The following is a 9,399-nucleotide window of genomic DNA, read 5'->3' as shown; positions in this document are numbered from 1 at the left end:
TCCACAGTCACTCGGAGCGAGGCAAAGGCCACAGCCACGTGTGTCTCCCAGTCCGGGCCAGGACAGGCTCCTGTATGGGCTCACCTGGGTGCTGGGTGCCCTGGGCTGGGACTGGGCCTCTATATGGAGTCATCCCAGTGCTGGGTGCCCCAGGCCGGGACTGGCACCCCTTCATGTCTGCCCGGAACTTGCCCCTGGCTCTGGCCTACCCGTCACCTATCACATCACCACAGGCAGGGCCTACATGCGTGGTATGAGGACCGAAGGCTGACCAGGGGGCCTCATGGCCTCCCCTCCCAGGACCCCTACCCAGGACCCCCTGGGACCTGCAGGTGGGGAGGCAGTTGGGCTTGCACCTGGAGTTGGTCAGCAGCCTGGTCTGGGGAAGAGCTTCCCAGGAGAGATGGCATTTGTGCCTGGGGGCGGGGGAAGCTGCTGGGCCAGGCTAGGGAAGACTGGGGCTTGCCATCCCAGGCAGCACCCACCCACCCTTCCTGCCCTTTGCCAAAGCTCCTGCCCTTTTTCAGCGTGGACAGCGCTGTGGTTGGGTAGAGGTGCCCAGCATACTACTGAGAGCTCTCCCAGATCCTCTGCATCACAAGGTGGGGCCCTGCTTCTGTTTTGAAATCCAGGGGTGCATCTCCCCACTGCCAACCTGAAGTGGGTTTGGCTGTTGGACCCTGCTAAGGAGGAAGGAGGGAAGACTGCTGTGGGAGTGGTTGGGGTGGTGGGTGGAGCAAAGGGGGTGGGGCTTCTCTGAACCCCGCCCACGGGGCCAGGTGCCTTAGGACAGCAGCACCAAGAAGGAGGGGTGGTGGCTCCTGTCCCCAAGACCTCCAAGCCTGTCGCAGAGGCTGCAGTCTGGCTCATAGCGGCACAGAGGTGGCTGGACTGTGGTCTGAGCGGCTGTGCAGGATGGGGCGGGGCAAGGTCTCAGGAAGAGGCGTGGTCCGGGGTTGCGTCCCAGAGACGAGGCCCAACCCCACCGACTCCCCCAGGCAGAAAATAGAAGGGGATCCCGGCCTCAGTTTCCCCGCTTGGGCTGGTTATGCCTTGCTCTTCTCCCAGAGCGCAGGCTGACTGACAGCAAGGCGAGGGGAGAAGGGCGTCTGGCAGGAGCGGGCAAACAGCACTTTGTGTAAACCAGCTGCCATTGTAACCCAGGGGCTTCGGTCTGACCGCTGCCTTGTAGCTCCTGGGGAGCCCTCCATCCATTCTCAACCAAGTACCCTTCTAGGACGTTTTCAGTCAATGGAACTGAGTTGATTCGGCAAGCCTCGGAGGAAAGGCCACTGACTGCAGCCACTGGTCGGAATCTGCCCCGTCCTCATTTGAGTGACCTTGGGCAGGACCCTCTAAGCTCCAGTGTCCTAGTCTGCTAAGTGGGGAAGAGTCTCTTCCTCATATGCAATGGGTTTAAAATGCTTAGCCTGGAGGACAGTGGCGGGGGGAGGGGGCTGTGGGGATAGCTGTGGGGCCCTCGGGAGCACCCAGAGGACCCACAGCAGTGCCTGTGCCCAGTGCTGGGCCCTGGTGGACTAGGCATGGCTGAGCGATGCCCAGATGTCCATCCACCCCACCCCACCCCCCGGGCCTTTCTGACCAGCTCGGGAGCACTTCAGTGGATGGGTGTCTGCAGGGCCATGGGGATCAGGGGAAGCCAGGGCTGGTGTGGAGGCTGAGGCTCGGAGTGAATGAGAAGAGCCAGATCCTCACCCTCCCCTCCCCACAGAGATGGCCTGAGCAGGAAGAGCAGCCTCCTGGGGAAGGGGAACAAGTGTGGGCGGGTCGTGGAGACACGGGTGCCAAGCATAGATGACCAGGATAAATGTCACAGGCTGGACAGGCCACCCACCCCTTCCTGGGGAGGGGGTGTGAGGTACAGTGTCGAGCCATCACCAAGGGGGCCCAGAGCCCGTGGGGGCCTCAGTGAGCACTCCCCTTAACCCACCCCTCCCTTCACCACCACCCCCCACCCCATCCACCTCCATGTGTTTGATGTGCTTCCTCAAACACCTGGGTGTCCTTGTAAAAAAATAGTGTCCTTGGCTGGGGTGGGGGAGTAGTTTTCATAAAGGTGCGTGCTGTAGACTTCATCCTAATTTCTATCTCACTCAACATGGTTTTTAGGACCTACCAGTGCTACTACTCCATACACATCTGGTTCATTTTTTCTGATCACTCCAGAACATTCCGCCACCATGTGCATTCACTGCACTTGTCGATTCTGCTGGGTTGTCCCCAACTCCCTCTGCATGGGGGCCAGCGTCCTTGGGCACCCCCTGGTGTCCAGGAGTGGCATTGCTGGTGGGTCCTCAGGGCAAAGGCATTAATGCAGCCCCATTGCTCTGGGGCTGACCACTGTCATTCCCCACAGTGCCTGAGGGCTCCTGTCTTCTCAGCCTCACTCAGGACCCATGACTCTCCAACTGTTGTCCCTGGTCTTAGGGAGGCTATGTCCTGTGAACACTCACATCCTCACCTCTCTCTCTCCTTGTGGATTTGTCACCATCCTTCCTCGTTCTTGATATCAAACCCTTGCCCATTTAGACATCACAGATTGCTCCTTCCGGGTGTCCCCTGTGAACTCTGTCAGGGGTTCTTTGATGGAACAGACTGGAATTGCATCAGATTTAAAGACTGACTAGAAGTGACTTTATTACAGTGTCAAATGGTCCTCCCTAACACTGGTCAAAGGAGCTCTGGTGGCCCAATGGTTAAGCACTCAGCTGCTAACCAAAAGATCAGTGGTTCAAAGTCAATAGCCGCCCTTCAGGAGAACGATGTGGCAGTCTACTTCCATAAAGATTACAGCCTTGGAAACTCTATGGGGCAGTTCTACTCTGTCCTGTAAGGTCGCTATGAATTGGAATCAAGTTGACGGCAAAGGATTTTGTGTTTTGGCTTAATGCTGGTCAGCCACTCCATTTGCTCAGGCCTTCTTCCAGGTCTATGAAAGTTCTATGAAGGTCTCGTGCTTTCTTTTGCCAGATAAACTCCCAAGATACTTTCTGGGTTTGGTTGCCATTTTGGATGGTATCTTATTCTGTGTTCTGCCTGTAGTTGGTTATTGCTGGTGTTGAAGAACTATTGATTTTATAGGTTAATCTTTATCTATCAACCTTGCTGAATTCTTATGAGACATAATAATGTCTGCAGACCCTTTTGGGTTTTCTACAGAGATAACCATATCCCTTTCAAAACATGATAGATTTCTCTCTTCGCCCTGGATCTTTGTAGCTCTTGTTTGTTTTCCTTATAGTATTGACCAGGGCCTTCAGAACTCTTCGGGGCAGGGAGTGATAATGAGACATCTTCTGAGTCTTGATTTTTGTTGTTGTTAGCTGCTGTCCAGTTGGCCCCCAACTCATGGCAACCCCATGAACAACTGCACAAAACGCCTGGTCTTGCATCATCCCTATGACTGGTTATGGATCAAACTGTTGTGATCCATAGGGTTTTCATTGGCTAATTTTCAGAAGTAGCTTGCTGGAACTTTCTTCCTAGTGTTAGTCTGGAAGCTCCACTGAAACCCGTTCAGCATCATAGCAACACGCAAGCCTCCACTGACAGACGGGTAGTGGCTGCGCATGAGGTGCAATGGTAGGACATCAAACCTGGGTCTCCTGCATGGAAGCTGAGAATTCTACACTGAAGCACTGCTGTCCCCACTCTTGATCGTTACGGAAATTAATTTATTCATTCAACAAATGTTTGCGTCCCTACCTAATAGGGTCCCATTCCAGGTGGTCACATAGTGAAGCAAGCAAAGCCCTTGGCTGTCCACATTTTGTGCCATAATGGGAAAGGACAGGATACAGGATATAATATTAGGGCTGTGAAGAAAATTAATGTGGAGCAGGAGAGACAGCAGCACCGGATGATATTTAATTAGGGGTCACAGAAGGCATCTCTTAAGATGGTATCATTTAAACAGAGACTTGAATTCATTTGTTTCTCACTCCACAGGATGTTTACAGTAGATTCTTGCCTTTAACCATCAAGAAAGATCCTTTCTGTACCCAGTTTTCCAAGAATTTGTATCCTAAACAGGCACTGAACTCTATTGAATACTCCTGCTTCTATCAAGACAAATCATCAGATTTCTCTTCTCATCCAGGTACATAGACACATTTTCTGAGGTTAAACTGTCCTTGTATTCGGATCATTCAAGACTGATCAAGTTGATATTTTTAAATATTTTTTTATTTGAATAGCTGATTTTTTATTTAGGATTTCTGCATACACAAACTGAGTCTGTAATTTTTTGTTGTTGTTGTTGTTGTACTGTCCTCACCCAGTTTTAGGATCCAGATCATCCCAGTCTCATTCAATGAGTTGACCTGCCTTCCCACTACTTAAAGTTTCTGGAACAATTCATAATAGATAAGATCAGGAGTGTTTTGAGAGTCTGGCACAACCACCTGTATAAACATCTGTACCCTAGGATTACTGGGGTAGGGGAGAAGTGGAGGTCTGTGATTACTAGTTGCATTTACTTATTGGTTTATTAGAATTTATTTCTATTCACACCAGTCCTAGCATTTTATATTTTTCCAGAAATTCACCCATTTTTCTAAGTTGTCAAAGTTATTCGCATACCGTTGTTCGTAATAGTCCTTTTTATGTTTTCATCTTGTATCTGTAGTTAATTCTCAGTTCTTCTCATTTCATTTTTTTTTCACCGTCAGTCTTGCTAATGTTTTGTCTTTCTTATTAATCTTCAAGGAAGCAGCTTTTGGTTTTGTTCTTTCATTATGCTGAAAAGAATGTATACCCTCCATTGGCTGAGTATAAAGTTTAATATAAAACCAGAAAGCCAAACCCGTTGCCATCGAGTTGATTCCAACCCATAGTGACCCTATAAGACAGAGTAGAACTGCCCCATAGGATTTCCAAGGTGCGGATGGTGGATTTGAACTGCTGACCTTTTGGTCGGCAGCCGAGCTCTTAACCACTGTGCCACCAGGGCTTCATAAAGTTTACATATATACATATATATGGTGCACGTATGTTAAAGCTTATTCAAACTTTATCATTGCTTACATCTTGTTTGCTTAACATACTCGTTTTTGTAAAAAGCACGTTGAAATCACCACTTATCATTATTCACTTCTACCTGTTATGTCCATCATTGTTTTACATATTTTTGAGACCCTGTTGTTATGTATATATAGATTTATATACAGCAACTTATGATGCTTTCCAACTTGAAATATTAAAACTCCAACCCCAACTTTTATTTATATTTCTATCCATTTAAATATGTCTTTTATAGATATTATACTGATAGATTATTTTTAATGCTGTCTAGGGATCTGTCTTTTGATCATTAAAACATCTGTAAACCCTTCCATTTATTGTAATTACTACTAGAGTTTGTTGACCTGTTTTCTTTTTATTATGCTTTATTTTTCCTCCGTTTCTGCCTTCCATTGAATAGATCAAATTTCCTCCAGATGGTTTAAAAGTTAAACATCCTACCAGTATTCTTGATGTGGTTAAAAAACCAAAAGCACAAACCAGTTGCCATCTAGTCGATCCCAACTCATGGCAACCCCATGTGTTACGGAGTAGAACTGCTCCATAGGGTTTTATTGGCTGTAATCTTTATGGAAGCAGATTGCTGTTGTTAGGTGCTATTGAGTCAGTTCAAACTCAGCGACCCTCTGTACTACGGAAGGAAACACTGCCCAGTCCTGCACCATCCTCACAATCGTTGTTATGCTTGAGCCTATTGTTGCAGCCACCACGTCACTCCGTCTCATTGAGGGTCTTCCTCTTTTTCACTGACCCTCCAGTTTACCAAGCACGATATCCTTCTCCAGGGACTGGTCCTTCTTGATAACATGTCCAAAGTATGTGAGACGAAGTCTTGCCATCCTTGCTTCTAATGAGCATTCTGGCTGTAAGCAGATGGGCAAGCCTTTCTTCCACAGTGCCACTGGGTGGGTTCGAATCGCCAGCCTCTAGGTTAGCAGCTGCTCACAAATCACTTACATTGTGGTGGTTACGGCTACATATTCAATTAAGATCTGCACTTACGTTTATTTGCCTTATCACTTTCTGTAGCTTATCCTGGTCTCTTTCTTTCACCAAACAGGACAAAGGCCTTAGCACATCCCCTCCTCCACAGTGGTGTTATCTGTAGTTTCAGTGGTGGATCAACACCAGTATTTTGATTTTCTTAATTACTATGTGGGGAATGTGGGGAATAAATACCCCACAGCACCCTCCTGGATTTCTTTCCCTTCTTGGTGAATAACTTGCCCTAAGAGCATTTTCAAAGACGCTTTTTGTGTGGGAGACCTAAGAATATCTTTATTTGACTTAGCACTTCAACGATAGTTTAGCTGAATATAAAATTCAAGTTTCACAATTTTTTTCTTTCACACTCTGAAAACAGAAAATGCCTGTTTCTTGCTTTCAGTGTTTCTCTTGTAGAGTCTAATGTCAACACAATTCCTGTTCCTCTTTTTCTCTGGGACTTTTAGAATTTTTCTTTGTCCTTGATGTTCTTCAAGTTCTTTACACTGTGGCTTTTTCTTATCTCTCGTGTTCTGCACTTTGAACCCTTCCATCTGAGATTGTTCACCTTGAAATCCAATAACTTCTTGTTCTATTGCTTCATGTCAGTTGTTTTTCCTTCTCTTTTTCTGAGCTTCTATTAGAAGATTAAGGAGCCCTGGAGGTGCACTCGGCTGCTAACTGAAAGGTCGGTGGTTTGAACCCACCAGCTGCTCCATGGGAGAAAGATGTGGCAGCCTGCTTCCATAAAGATTACAGCCTTAGAAACTGTATGGGACAGTTCTAATCTGTCCTGTAGAGTAGCTATGAGTCAGAATCAACTCGACGGCAAAGGGTTTGTTTTTTTAATTAGAAGATTAGGGGATGGAGCCCTGGTGGCGCAGTGATTAACAGCGCAGGCTGTTAACCAAAAGGTCAGCAGTTCAGATCCACCAGCTGCTCCTTGGAAACCCTATGAGGCAGTTCTACTCTGTCCTATAGGGTGACTAAGAGTTGGAATTGACTCAGTGGCAACGGGTTTGGTTTTTGGTTTTGGTTAGTGGTTCAGTGGTAGAATTATTGCCTTCCATGCAGGAAACATGGGTTTGAGTCCCAGCCAATGCATCTCATGCAGAGCCACCATCTATCTGTCAGTGGAGGCCTGCGTATTGTTATGATGCTGAGCAGGTTTCAGCCCAGCTTCCAGACTAAAACAGGTTAGGCAGGAAGGCCTGGCAATCCACTTCCAAAACTCAGCCAATAAAAAGCCCATGGATAACAAGGGTCTGATCTGCAACCGATCATGGGGACAGTGCAGGACCGGGTGGCAGTTCTTTCTGTTGTGCATGGGGTCGCCATGAGTTGGGGGCTGACTCAACAGCAGCTAACAACAACATTAGAAGATGAATGTTGGCACTTCTCTTATCCATTTCTATTCACTTTTCCTTTGTATTTTCCATCTCTTTTGCTTTCCTGCTGCCTCCTGAGTGCGTCCTGAGCTGGAAATTCCATTATTTGGTTGTATCCATTCAACCCACCCATCATGCTCTTCTTTCAACTTGTGCATTTTCCACACTCAGTCTTTACTGCTGGTTCTTCTTTGACTGCTTGTTCTGCCTTCACATTACCATTCCACCACACCTTACCCTTTCTGAGATATGGATTATGTGTAAAGTTTTAATGTGGTGGTCCATTCATTTGACTTCCTCTAACATGGAGTGCTCATGTTTTATTTGTTGTTTAAGTGCTTGAGCTTGTTAGTTGTTGTTGTTAAGTGCCATCAGCTCAGCTCCAACTCACAGCGACCCTATGTATAACAGAACGAAATGTTGCCAAGTCCTGTGCCTTCCTCATAATAGTAGGTACGTTTGAGCCCGTTGTTGCAGCCACTGTGTCAGTCCGTCTCATTGAGGGTCTTCCTCTTTTTCGCTGACTTTCCACTTTACCAAGCATGATGTCTTTCTGCAGGGACTAGTACCTCCTGATAACATGTCCAAAGTATGCAAGACGAAGTCTTGCCATCCTCACTTGTAAGGAGCATTCTGGCTGTACTTCTTCCAAGACAGATTTGTTTGTTCTTCTGGCAGTCCACGGTATATTCAATATTCTTCACCAACACCACAATTCAAATGCATCAGTTCTTCTTTAGTCAAAGATGTCACTTCGATGACTAAGGGGCACCTGACCCAAGCCATGGTCTTTTCAGTCACCTCATTTGCATGTGAAAGCTGAGCTCGGTGGGGCCCTCTTTATTTTTCTGGTAATATTCTATGCCTTTAGGAGTATCAGCTACCTAGGCAGGTATTGTGTGGAAAGGAGAGGGGGCTACAGTCCAGACCCTAAGGAGGCTTCTTCAGGTGAGAGGTGGGGGAAGAGCCTCAGGGCAAAGTCTCTACTGTTACCACCTGGGCTCCACCCTCTCCATGGCCCCCTCAGAACAATCTCCTTGGCCTCTGCTGTGGGCACCACCTTTTTCCCAGGTGGTATCTGCCTCAGCCCATGAGCACCACGCCCCCACAAGTGGCCAGCCAGGCCTGTTCCCCATCCAGCTTCGGGGCCCCTGAAGTCTTCTCACCACTGCTTTCCCCTGTGATGGGGTACAGGTTTAAGGCCAGCTCAGCTGAAAGCATCTCCCGCCCAGGCTGCCCCCGCACCAGTCCTGCCCTCAGGCCCAGCCCTCCTCCCCTCCCAGCCACTCTTCCCACACACAGGCCCTGGGACTCGCACTGTCTGTGTCTTGGGACAACCCAGCATGAGCAGATTTAGTAGATCCATCCACCTCATCTCGAACAGCCCTAGCGTTTGTCTCCACAGCACCAGGAACAAGGATAAGCCCCAGCTTTACTGTGGCACTCCCCACCCCGCAAAGGGAGGAGCAAGGGCCAAAAGCAGGGTTGCTCACATAATCAGCAAACACAGAGGCCCAAAGGAAGCTGCTGCTCCTTTAACTTGGTGGGTTTTACATGGTAGCCAAGCTGGTCACTTGGATACCCCAAGGCTTGCAGTCCTGAGTCAGGGCTTCCTGGGATGGGCCAGGAGACTGGGCAACCTTCCAGGGGCACAGAGGGCAGGTACCACTGCCCATAAATACCTTTACATAAATACGGGGTGGGCTATATTTCCAGGTAAACGTCGGGCCAAGCTGCAGCAGTCCAAGGCCTAGCACCAGCTGAACCTGCTCTGACGGCAGGGCCACACCTGCCCCCACACCTGCCTTCAGTCCTGACCAGGGCCGGGCCAGGCAGGGAGGGTCTGTGCAGGGCGGGGCAGGGCCTCCTCAGCCCCAGCATGCTGAGCGCCTGGTGTGGTCACAGGCCTGTCCACTTGCTGGACCCAGGCCAGGCCAGGTAGGGCCTCCCTGCCCAGATGGGTATCCCTCCTCGGAGCAGGTGG

Source organism: Trichechus manatus, unplaced genomic scaffold, assembly GCF_000243295.1.
Source record: "Trichechus manatus latirostris isolate Lorelei unplaced genomic scaffold, TriManLat1.0 scaffold00122, whole genome shotgun sequence".
In the NCBI taxonomy this organism is placed as follows: domain Eukaryota; kingdom Metazoa; phylum Chordata; class Mammalia; order Sirenia; family Trichechidae; genus Trichechus; species Trichechus manatus.
This window is presented reverse-complemented; position numbering follows the sequence as displayed.